This window comes from Seriola lalandi, unplaced genomic scaffold (genome assembly GCF_002814215.2).
Source record: "Seriola lalandi dorsalis isolate HSWRI2012SDOR001 ecotype SW California unplaced genomic scaffold, Sedor1 jcf7180002054963, whole genome shotgun sequence".
Taxonomy (NCBI): domain Eukaryota; kingdom Metazoa; phylum Chordata; class Actinopteri; order Carangiformes; family Carangidae; genus Seriola; species Seriola lalandi.
Window position 1 is genome coordinate 351,257 of NW_019525514.1, and position 10,617 is coordinate 361,873.

General features: G+C 40.0%; 1 pseudogene across 1 annotated transcript; it reads left to right on the forward strand.

Annotated features, from left to right (window-relative positions):
* LOC147817413 (uncharacterized) lies at positions 1-2,844 on the forward strand (annotated as a pseudogene). The gene is made up of 6 exons (XR_015436396.1): positions 1-121; positions 472-852; positions 928-1,074; positions 1,194-1,302; positions 1,396-1,570; positions 1,834-2,844. The product of XR_015436396.1 is annotated as an uncharacterized LOC147817413 (transcript).
* The last annotated feature ends 7,773 nt before the right edge of the window (positions 2,845-10,617 follow it).

Below are 10,617 nucleotides of genomic sequence, written 5' to 3' on the forward strand. Positions count from 1 at the left end.
ACGGACGGTCCTCCACAGACTGCCTCAGTGGGAACTCAGTCTGCGGCGGTCAAGAAGTTCAGATCAGTCAGTACACAGTTGTCCAGGGGAACACTGAAGGAAGGACACATGAGAAGCAAAGGTAGTAAGGCATTAAGAGGGTGTTTTGTATTTGAGATATGGCACCTGTACTTCCTAAAATGTATGATTTGATCTTTCAGGCTCACCTTCTTGCCTTTTTATGATACTAGAGCAGAAAAGTAATTATTCCTTTGATCAACAGACCTCTAGGCAAGGGTCTCTTCTCACAGTGTTGGCACTGAAACAACTTCCTACCATCCAGTTTTACCACTGACCTCAACACCAATAAAGGGCCCAGGATTGTGGCCTATCAAGAGACCACGGGTCGGAGTAGGAAGAAGAAGAACGAGACAGTTCTACCTAACTCCTCTTGACCTGAGTTACGACCCTGGGCTTACAGAGCAATCTGACATTTCGTAAGTTTTTTATATCAGCTACATATTACTATTTTTATTCAACAGAGTTGGAAAAAATTTTGGTTGTTGTTTTGTTATGTTAGGTTTGAGACACAGGCCACATACAATGAGGCAAAGTATATAGTTTTTGAAAGCTGCCTTAAACACCAGTTTGAAAACTGTGTAACTGTGTGTAAGAGAGGCTGTGATGTCCAGCGACAAAGAATAGGGAAGTATCTGGCATTCACTCAGCATTGTCCAAACTGCAGTTACTCCAAACTGCAGTTACTCCAGACAGTGGGAGAGCCAGCCCATTGTTGGTAGTACCCCTGTTGGCAACCTATAGATATCAGCTGCCACATATTTCACTGGTGCTTCCTTCATCCAACTGGAAAAGGTATTGTAGTAACATCCATAGCATATGAAATTTGCCAGCAGTGGACTTTTCCTGAAACTTTAATCCTTAACCCAGCTATGGAAGGCCATGCAGCTTCAGATATTCCAGTATGACATCTTAAGGAGGCATGCTAGAAATTACCTGGAGCCTGCTTTTGTCCATAAGTGGAAGATACATCAGCAGAATCTTTTATAGCAACTACAGCTGGGGGGAAAGATTGCTGTTGGATGAGATATGAGAGCAGACTCTCCAGGTAAGCACAAACTCTGACAAAACAGGTAACGGAGATACTGGTCTGTATAAAAAATCATTCAGCTTATCTTTGTAATTGTGTTTAAAAGCCTTTACATCTTCTGTAATATATTTTCTCTAGGGCACCCAGCAAAGTTTGGGAGCTACACTCTGATGCACCTGGAGAGCAACACCATTATGGACCTCCAGCTTGTTCAGGTGCGTTTCTTTTTTAGGATGGCAGTATGTTGATACACGCTTCAGTGTCTTTATGCATCACATTTACATTTTATTTTGTCTATTCACCACCAGAGCAATGGAGCAGGTGGCAGTTACCACATGGAGAAGGAGGGACTTAAAAGATGCCTTGATCTTAAGGAATCAAAACGTTTGGCGGCTGACGACACCGTTACTGATCATCATCCACAGATACAGAAGTTTCTGAGAGAACGCGAGATAATACAGTTATATGATGTGTGGCAAAAAGGTAAATGGTCATCCTGACCATTGCAAAGTGTTTAACAGCCCATGTCACATATGCAAACCTAATCCCACTCATTGATAAAAACTGTATTTAACTCCAATCTACTTCCTTCCTCTTTTGTAGCATACCTTTGAACATAACTTTCAGTGATTTCTTGGACAATATTTCATAACATACAGTTATGATCTTTGCTTTTTGTTACTGTAATAGGTCTTCATCTAACTATGTCTTGACTATTCACTTATTGTATATGTTTTTATTCACAGGTCTGTCCAAGAAACTTAAAAGAGTTCCACAGACCAGGGACTGTGAGGTGCTGAAGAGGTGGCTGAGACCTATTCAACCACAGGACCGGAGAAGTTGGCAAAGTTGACATCACTGCTAAACCACCTTCAAAATTTCTATTTACATGTGGAACCCCTGTACTCCAAGTGTGATCATCCTGACAGAGTCTAAAGGGAAAGAAATGGCTACAGCCTGGTATTTTCCAATTTTGTTTTTTATAAATATCATAAATGTAAAATGAAATTTCATAAAATCAACATTATTATAAAACAATGTTTGTTGCCAATTTATTGTTGTAATGTTGTATGGGCTGGTATTATACCTAATGTTCTTGTAATTTTGTACAAGGGTCAATTGCACTCCGAAGAATGTGGTTTTCCCTGTCAAGGGAATGTTGTGCAGGTAGTACAATGTATAATTTATTCTGTAACATCTTATATCACAGTCACTGATGAGTGCCATGATTGCATTATGACAGATTCTATCTATTTTTAATTTTGCTGTTCTGTTATGATAGGTTCTATCTAGCAGCCGTGCACTATAATGAGGATCCTGACCAGGGGGGCAAGCCATAACATCAGTAGGACAACCTCTGTAAAAGGTTGTGTTTCCTGAATCAAGACCCTACATACAAGTTGTTAAAGAATTATATTTTATTAAATAAACACAACTTGCTACTATGGTCATGCTTTAACCATATACAAGGAAAGTAGAAAAACCCTTAATTTAAAATAAAACATGACTGAAGCAATATCTTTCAGAATATATGGATGAGCTGATGAGGCTGGTATTTGAAATATACTGAGCAGCTGGATCAGGAAACTCCTGGCGTATCCGGCGTACGACACACGACGGGATGACAACTCCTTCGTCCTAAATAGCCCCAGCATCAGCTGACAAAACTGTGATAGGCAAGATGCCAGATGTGGGGGGTGAACAGAGAATATAATTGTATACATTTATATTTACAAATGATGTACATATTTACAAATGTTTGCCGTTATTTAATTTAAAGTAAATATTGATTGAAATATTTGTTTCCTTCATTTTTATCTGGGTCAAATGACATGAGTAAAATTTAGTGATTTGATTATATTAAACGCAGTCGTAGCTTATTACAGGCAAAAATAACTTACTCTTCTGTTCAACGCCTAAAAGGTCCATAGTCATTTCTATAAATACTACAGATTTTCTGCAGGGTGTATGGATACAAAAAGTTTGGCTCTAGGCCTGGATAGTGTACCATGCAAGTAATAGGTACTGGAATCTGGCTAATTCGTCTTTCAACCTTAAATGAAAAATGAGGATTAGAACAAATGCTGTTTTATAACAATGAAATAATGACTGGGGCAAAATCACTGCAGAGGACAAATATTGAATATTGAGTGATTTATTGTAAAACTTTATTTCCATTAATATGGTGTTATCACAGGCAGGTGGTGATATGCAGCGAAAATGCAGCGGGTTTTTGTAGAGTGGTGGCAATAAACATGACAGGTGAAGCAGTTGGCAGGACCTTCTCTCCAAATTACACATATAAAGATTGCACATAATGTCACATAATCTAAATGTTAGCTGTTAGCTGTGGTTACCTCTCTGATTTCCATTCTGAAACGTCCTCCTCCAGTCTAGCTTACAAAGGTAGATCAAGTCTATCATCTTGTTCGGTTTCGACTGGTTCAAACTCATACTCAATAGCCACAAATATTTGTTTGCAACAGCACATGTGAGAAGGACACAACATGTGGGTGGAGGGTGTTCATCTCAATCATAGCTCACTGGGCTCTGATTGGTCAGCATCACAGCGGTAGGGGGGTGGGGCATAAAGAGCCCTTGGGTCTAACAGAGCATTTCAGACAGAGGCTGAATAGAGTACAGCATAAGATGAACAGAAGAAGGAAAGTAATGTCTTTTTGGAACACTGAAGCATGTAAATCTATTTTAGCAGTCACAAAGAATAAAATGATAAACAGTGAAAATGGCCATAATAGGTCCTCTTTAAACGTTGCCTGTAGCTGCCAGTAACCTCTGAGCTGCACAGTGAACTAAATCGTTAATTCATGAAGATGAAAGACAGAAAACATAATTTCATTCATCATTCACCTTATTTGTGATGCATTTAAACACAGAAACATGACAAAGTCAGTCTGTTACACTTGGACAGCTTGTACTGCTTCCACAGATCTGCTGGAAATGAAAGTTAGCTTAGCTACATTTTCATAGACTATCCTATTTGCTTTGCTGGATCTGACATCTCTGCACCTGAGAGACAAAAACATGGCAGACGAGCTCATAACGAAGTGAGTGACAAATCTTTAGGCAGATATGCAGTTGCATTTTGGATTTAAAAACTATGAATGCAAAGAAGGCCCTGAGGTTAAGCATGTGCAACACAGTCTCTGCATAGAAAATAACACAAATAATAAATTATAATGTATAACTACATATATCAATTATAGAGAAAATACACAACAATAAAAAGTAAAAACAGCAAAATTATATAAAGAACCTGAGTAGATACAGGAGAAACGAAAAATAAATTATAAGAAAAAAATAAAATGGGGGGGGGTTTATGCGGTAGCAGCGGTGGTGGGTAGTCAGTCAGGGCGCAAAGTTGTATGGAGCTGAAGTATTCTGACAGAGTTCCATTTATGAAAAAAATTTGCTGAGGTGTCTTTCACAAAGAACATTATCTTTTCTAATTTAAGAAAATGCATGACATCCTTAAGCAGAGAAATACATGGAGACTTAGTAGATTTCCATTAGAGTAAAATACGTTGACTTGCCAAAAGAGAGGTAAGCCTAATATGTCTAACTGTGAGGAATTAAAATGTGAAGAGTCAACAGAGACCCCAAATATTGCTTGTCAAAGTAATAGAATAATCACTCCAGTGCTCCTGTAATCTGGAACAAAAGAAAAACATATGACAGAAATTACAAGAGGAAGCATTACATCTGTGACAATGGTCTACAACATTTGGATAGATTTCGAATAATTGAGCTTTTGACAGGTGAACTGTGTAATACTTTAAATTGTATAAATTGTAGCCTTGCACAAGGTGTACTTGAACATATTCTATCTATAGCCTCATCCCATCTATGATCTGTAAAAACTACCCCCAGCTCTTCCTCCCAAGCAATTCTAGTTTTAGCATCAGGATGAACATCAAAAGCCAAGAGTTGTTCATATATATTGGTTATAAGTGATTCCCATGGCTGGTAAGCAGGGAGGGAAGGAAAGAATGGAAAATGAGAGGGGGCACAGTGCCTTACTTAAAAGTAACTAAATAAATGTGATGCAGGGAAATTAAAGTCTGAGGATAGATCTGAGAAACTAGCAAAAGTTCCATCTTTGTAGAGGTCTCTAAACAGCTTAATGTCTCGGCTCTGCTACATTATATAAGTGGCATCAGAGGATTATGGGGGAAACAAATGACCACCACAGGGTTGCTTGTAAAGCTGATAGTGGTGAGTAGGGCCATTAGGGAAGATGAGGAACACAATTGAACCTCCAGCATGCACCACAACTCCAGAGATTGAGATTGAGAGAATAAGCCAAGTTTACCTGTTCATACACACTGAAGCCAGTACACTGGGGTACGTTAACAATGCACATTACATCTATTATTTCTTTAGATGTTTAACTAAACTGTTGGTCATGTTAAATAGTGCCTCAACGTATGCTTTGGGGTCCATTTGAAATGTAAACATTAATGTTTTTAATAATGCATCTGATTAGAGAGACACATTTACAGCATTAGTTCCCTGAGAATCTCATTCATATCTGAATATCAAATTGATTCGGGACCTTGTGAATTGAAATTGAATCAATTCAGGAAATCAGGGACAATACCCAGCCCTACTTGCTACTGATACCTCTTGAGGTTTAGAAAGAAAAGACTGTGGAAGTAATTTTCTAATGTGCAGTTACTGTTTCAATACACATGTACACGTGTATAATAATGCATATGGCATATCATAACTGATCTCAGAATGGTGGAAGCTGAGCCAAAGATCCCACAACGCACATTTAGAAACATCCAAAAAATGCTGCTCCCCCCGCGACTAGCCCCAGTCTTTGTCAATTGGACACGGCCACACCCACCAAAATTACAGAAATGACAGATGCATTGGCTGATGGTCAATCTAGCCTCCACAGACAATAGACTACTGCAGACACAAGAGGGTAACAAATTAAAAGATGAATGCAAACAGGCAATATCAGATCCTTTATGGAACAGAAGGCTGTTCTGAGATGAAAGGAGAGATATTGTTTCCACTTTGGTATCAATCTAATTGATGTCTATTTTTAGCTTTAACTGGTCAGTCTCTACAACAACCAGAGCAGAGTGGTCTACTGATTACCACCTGGCGTTGAGTTGGATCAGATGGTGGGGGACGCAGCTGGACTGGTTAACCCAAATATGTAGTGAGGGTGAACTGGGAACTTCTGGCTGAGGTCCCTGTCTATGAGGTCTTCAACTCCCACCTCTGGAAGAACTTTGCACACATTCCAGGGGAGGTTGGGGACTTGGAACGAGAGTTGAGCAAAGTCTCCATTGTGCACACAGCTATTAGGAGTTGTGGTTGGAAGGTCATTGGTGCCTGTCATGGTGGCAACCTGACAACCCAAAGGTGGACAACTTTGGTGAGGGAAGCCATCAAGCTGAAGGGGGGAGGCCTTTTGGCATGGCTGGCACCCAAGGTAGGAGACATGTACTGGCATGCAAGAAGGGCTGCAGCGTTCACAGATGCAAAAGCCCAGGTGTGGGAGGAGTTCTAGGAGGCCATGGAGAAGGACTTTCGGTTGTCCTAAAGGAAGTTCATGGAAGCAGGGCTTACCCCAAGCTTTTTTTAGCAGGGAAGAGAACTGCTCACTCAGACAGAGGATATCATCAGGTGGTGGATGGAATACTTTGCAGAACTCTTGAACCCAACCAACATGTCCTCTGATGAATAGTCAGAAGACTCAGGAATCTCACTAATAACTCTAACAGAGGTCTCTGAGGTAGTTGAAAAACTCCTCAGTAGTTGAGTGGATGAGATTTTCCTTGAGATCCTGGCGGCTCTGTGCATTGTTGGGCAGTCTTGGCTGACAGGCCTCTTCATTGTGGCAATCTGGCAGTACCTATAAACTGGCAGACCAAGGTGGTGGTTCCCATTTTTAAAATGAATTATTGGGGTATCACACCACTCAGTCTTGTGGGAAAACTTGTGCCAGTGTGCTTGAAAGGAGGCTCCAACCAACTGTTGATTCCCGGCAGGAAATCAAACACAATTCTGGTAGGTGTTGGCCTATTCTAGGGTTGACCCTTTTCACCAAGTTTGTGGTTTTCATGGCCAGAATTTGAGGAGGCAGCTGGGCTTCATTAGACTGTGACCTTCAGCAAGCAGTAGGGCAGTTTGCAACTGAGTGTGAAGACGCTGGGATGAGAGTCAGCACCTCCAAGTCTGGGTCATGGTTCTCTGCCAGAAAATGGTGGATCACTTCCTTCAGGTTGCGACAGAGTTTCTGCCCCAAGTGAGGGAATTTAGATATCTCAGGGTATTGTTCACAAAGCATTTGATTTACCAATCGATCTACGTTCTAATCCATGCCTATGATCATGAGCTTTGGGTAGTGATGGAAAGAATGAGATCACAGATACAAGCAGCTGAAATTAGTTTCTTCTGCAGGGTGGTTGGGCTCCGCCTTAGATATATGGTAAGGAGTTCGACATTTGGAGGGAGCTCAGAGTAGAGCTGTTGCTCCTTTGCATTGAAAAGTTTGGTTTTGGCATCTGATAAGGACACCTCCTGTGCAATACCTCTGGGGACGCCAAACGAGAAGGAGACCCAAGGGCAGATCCAGAAACATGCTGGAGAGATTATGGCAGAATATGGATGGATTGATAGATGGATTCTTAACCACTGTTTGCCTTGTTTCTGAGTACTTTTGCCACTGCTGGAGATCTTATAGCCATGTTCATAAATAATGGCCAGTTAATGATGAAATTAAAAATTGAAAAAAGGCTTGAGTAAAACAAAGTAGCGTTGCCATCATCGTGTTTAGGTATGATCCTAATATTGTTGGCAGTTATATGTGTACAGTATATTGCTCATGTAATTTTTTTCTATAGTCTACCTTGCCTTCTACATTTCCCCCATCCCTGTCATTTCCACATTCTAGACTTTCCTCTTCTTCCACTTCCCCCCTTTTCCCATCCACCCTCTTCATCCTTCCGCCCTGCTTTCATGTCCATATGAGTTTTCCTCCCCCCATACCCTTACATTTCCTTCACTCTTCCTCTCTCCTTATTATATTATTAGCTACTCCACCTTCTGTGTTCTCCCTCTTTGGTTTCACCAGTCACCAGTACCAGTAAGACACAAAACTCTCTTTTGCCCCTTCATCCCCCTGCTCCCTCACTTTGCCCTCCTTTCTCCCTGACGTCCAATCTTGAATTCCTCCCTCTGCCCGCCTTCTTTCTCTCTCTCTCTCTCTCTCTCTCTCTCTCTCTATCTTTCTCCCTGTCATCTGTCCCCAGCCAGAGGTTAATACACTCCAGGATGGCATTATTTCCTCCCTGGCCCTCCAACAATATAAAAATTCAGAATGGACAGCTCAATCCCTCTTCCATCTCAGATTTGATTGTAATGGTATTGCCTCCTGTCCCTGGGAGGCCCCTTGCCGCCTCACCAACCCGGCCTTTATGACACTAAATGGCCAGGCTACAATTTTTCCATCTATTCAAAAAATTCTGTTAATAACTCATTGGGAATGAGACGTCTGCACTCCCTGGACCATCTGCAGCCAGGTCCCTCACCTCTCTGTTCATAGGGGTCACAATATACAGAAAAAGATGCAGGGCTGAATCGCAAATATAAAAGGTTAATTAATCTCTGTGAATTTACAATCCCCTTTCCCCATTCCCCTTGCACTCCAATTGACAGTCCCAAAGAGACAAAAATGTCATATTTACAACCTCGCATGGAGAAAGTGCTCAGCAATGCACAGTAGTTGAGTGGGGGTGCAGGCCTGTCCAGCCACTCTCCCTTCTCCCCATTCCAACTTTACAAGTGTACCCATTCATCACACGTGATGGATTTATGTAATAAAACCCATTTCCTTTTCCCATACGATCCTATTAAATAATAAAATAATTATTTATTGATTATTCAAAAAGGTACATATGCGCGGATAATGGCTTTGTACCACACCACTGGACCTGCAATAAATAAAGCAGGCAGAGTGAGGGGTTGAGAGAAGAATAAAGCAGTGAGAGGGAGAAATGAAGGGGAATTAAATGACTTTTAAACCAGAGAAATCTGGATTCAATATGGCCTCTTGCAGTGTGGATCAGGAAGGATATCATTGAGTCTTCAGGAGGCTCATATGGGAGCATGACCTATGAATGGTTTTGATATGATATATGGCACATAGAAATTAAAATAGACAACTTCCATGCATAGTTTGTGTCTCAGATTTTAACATTTGTTTTGAATTGACAATAGTTATTGTTGAGCAAATATTTTTTAGTATATAACATAAAATATTACCTACCATACATTACATTTATTCACCATTAGTATCATAATAAGTTCCCTATCCCCAGTTGTTGTTCATCTAAAAAAGAAACTCTTTAATGTCAGCCAGATATTACATTGAGAGCTTCTTAATAACCCATTTGTGTTTGGTCTTTTAGTCGGCTTTAGTGCACTCAGCCTCCCTTGTCTTCTTCCTGGGCTTGTCTCAAGCCTCCTGCATGGTATGGAAAACAGATGCTATCTCGGCTATATTACTTCTCAAAGCATTAATATCCTCTCCCATGTTGTTTTCTCTGATCTGCTAGGCTTGCTGCTTTTACATTTATGTATTCATTAACCGTCAAAATATCCGATCTTGCAATACAATATCCACTTGCAGTGACAACAGCTTTTGGCCTATTACACTTGTTATGGTCATGTTTAGGAACTCACAGCTTTGATTAAAGTTTTGCAAAAATATTGTTGTCTGGTTTAAAGTTCACAGTAACTTCAGCCACAATGCTGGTATTATATTTAACAAAATAACTTGCTTTTGAGGCCTTAACTTAAACAGAGACGGGATCCTGGATGCTAACCCTGGTCTCTGGTGTGACCGTTGCATGCTATACTATTAATAATTGTAGTGACTCATTCATTCAAAAAAATTGTTGGCTCTCAAAATAATCCAGCCAGCAATGTTTCTATAAAACATACTTGCTGTTGCCGTTGAATGGTATAGAAACTTAATTTCTAGGAGACATGGTTGCCATTTAAAATAACTTTACCATCAGAGGAGAGCTTCATATCAAGGTTGAGAGTCAATTTACATTGAGTAAACAGCCCATCAAATTCAAAACAAGAACTCAAACTGCAGACACACTATACTTCTAACATCTTGTTCTAAAGATTTTTATGTTATCAGCTGCAGGGAAATCCATTACCTCTATTACCTTATGAATTATGAGTATTCATATGAGTTTTAGCTTTTACTATTGATCATACAGAAACATTTTTTAAACTTAAAATAACAGAAATTCTGTGGTTCCAACAAATCACCTGTGAATATTTGCTGGTTTTCTTAGTCTTATATGATAGTATATTTAATATCATTGTGTTTTAGGCTGTTGGTCACACACCTTGGGCTTTACAAAATTGTATTAGGCATTTTTCCACTGTTTTCTGATATTTCATAGGCCAAACGATTAATCATGAAAGCATTCATCAGATTATAATGAAAGTAATCGTTTGTTGCGCTGAGT